The 2,353-nt window shown below is 42.8% G+C and overlaps 1 non-coding gene across 1 annotated transcript; it reads right to left on the bottom strand.

Moving 5' to 3' along the window:
• Nucleotides 1-910: 910 nt before the first annotated feature.
• Nucleotides 911-983, bottom strand: TRNAE-CUC. The gene has a single exon. It is a non-coding gene; the product is annotated as a tRNA-Glu (tRNA).
• Nucleotides 984-2,353: the final 1,370 nt, after the last annotated feature.

Below are 2,353 nucleotides of genomic sequence, written 5' to 3' on the forward strand. Positions count from 1 at the left end.
CTGGATCAACCAGGCGGAGTAGGCTGGGTTTGGAACGATCTGATCTTTGCCTTCAGTGTTCTTTGAGGTGATGGTGGCTGGTGGTTCTGGGATTGTTTGATCTAGGTATCCTAGGAGGCCCGCTCCTATAATCTGAGATCGGGCTTGAGCTCGCCACAGAACATAGTTCGTGCGAGTCAGGGGTTCTGAGATAGTGTTGTTTAGGCCAGCGGAGGAGAGAGTTGAGCTGGAGGAAGACATGGCGAGACGAGTTTTGATGCGTTGGTGGAGATCGATGATGGAGGCTAGACGAGAGGGAAGAGGGAGGCTCTGATTACCATGTTAGGTTTTGTAGAAGCGTCTCAACCCCCGTAATATGGGAGCCCGCGTATATATATTGATATGGCGAGGCCAGCTTTCGCAGGAGGCATACATCGAGGTAGTTGAAACCACCAGAGAGATACATGGAGATAGAGAGGATTACATCAAGAGATAAATATGAAAATAAAACAAAGAGATCTCTTCTAACTATCCCAACCGACGGTGGCCCATATCCATACGTGACAATGTTTAACACATACCTGCAACGAGATTTGAGTTGTGATCCCAGACAAACCCTGGAAAGGACTTGGAAGACTCAGAACTGTCCTTGGGTAAAATGTATGCTGCGGAATTGTATTTTTTTTTTGTGTGTTTCTTATCCTGAAAGGGAATGAAATTAATGCTTTTTTTTGCCGGGAAACTAATACATTGTTTCCACAGTTTCTTTTGAAGAACCTATAGAGAATGTAGGAGAGCTTCAACTGTCCAAAGGTTTAAAACAAAGCCACGGTTTTGGAAGAGAACTGGCGAAAGCTACCATACTTTCTGACAAAGGAGTGTATGGATCAATGAAATGCTAAAAAATAAGTAGTAAAAGAATGCAAAACATTTCCGTCGCCGGGACTTGAACCCGGGTCTCTCGGGTGAGAGCCGAGTATCCTAACCACCTAGACTACGACGGATTGTGATTGTCTAAGACAAATGCATCTTATAATGTACTGTTGTATTCCGTCGCAAGGACCAAACTAGACGCACATAGCCGAGGAGATGCACGTTTAACTTACCCTGGTTGGTTTCTTGTACTAACAAGAATGTACCCTTCCATTTGCACGAGATAGATCAACATGAAAAAAGTTAATTGTCCTACTGAGATCCACTAGGCTAGCTCTGCAGGAAATCAAACATGTTCAGGTGGGGCGTCGCGTTTAATATGTGCAATGGGAGGAGGGTTATATTTTGGCATGACACTTGGGTCACACTCATCTCAAGATTCATTTCCTTGGACTTTTTATTTATTTTTACTAATCCTGATGCCATCCTTAAGGGTAATGATTTGAATTCGCAATGTTGGATGTCTAGTCAAGAGATCATCTGGTAGCGAGGATACAAATTATTTGGGAAATTTATACAGATACTCTGTGATATCTCTCTGATAAGCCAGATGATGATTGTGCGCGTGCAATAAGAATGGGGAGTACTCCACAAGTTCCATGTATAGTGCCTTAACCCTTCATTTGGCTAAACTCTGAAAAAAAAGTCCACTTTTGAAGTTAAGTGTTTTTGTGTGGCAAGCATTGCATGATTGCTACGGGCCCACAAAATTTGACCAGCCAGGGCCCCTCATATAGCTTGTGCCCTTTATGTACTGCGATGGAATCCTAGCAAGTTCCTAGAGTGGATTAGGTACAATGAAAGAGAGGGTTACTTATTATATTTGGAAAAGGATGACGGCGACTTGGTAGGCACTTTGGAATACATACACGTAACATTTAGACATCTGAATGATTTTTTTCTTTTGGCTTGTTCACATCATATGATCTTCATTCTTCAACAGTGGAGGCTTCTATGGCCGCAGAGGACACATGGGCTATTTGATCTCGCAATTTGAGATTGTCATGCCGTCTTCAAACATCTACCCATGAATGCTTAGTTATCGAGTTGCTCACTTAGCGCCTCTGTTTCATTGTTCTTCTTGTTTCGTAAAAAAAATCTTTTGGGGAGTTATGAGGTTTTTAGCCGCCTATGGTCGTGACTGAGGGACGGTTGGTTTGTGTTAGCCTTTTAAGTTGATTAGATAGATAATTGCTTGTGCATTGCAACTGATATAAACTAGTAGAACGCCCGTGTGTTGCTACAGGATACAATGCATACAAATGAATCAAACAATTTGTTTCTCGTACATCCGAACGTGTTCGGATCAAATGGAGCCTAGCAGGCTCTCCAAAATCCAATCGTCTGAACGGTACGGGCTCTCCCATATCCAGACCATATATGGAGGAGAAATGAGGTTGTCCGAACTATTCATCATGTTATCTCCAACATGTGGGATCAA

Source organism: Triticum urartu, chromosome 5 (assembly GCF_003073215.2).
Source record: "Triticum urartu cultivar G1812 chromosome 5, Tu2.1, whole genome shotgun sequence".
NCBI lineage: Eukaryota > Viridiplantae > Streptophyta > Magnoliopsida > Poales > Poaceae > Triticum > Triticum urartu.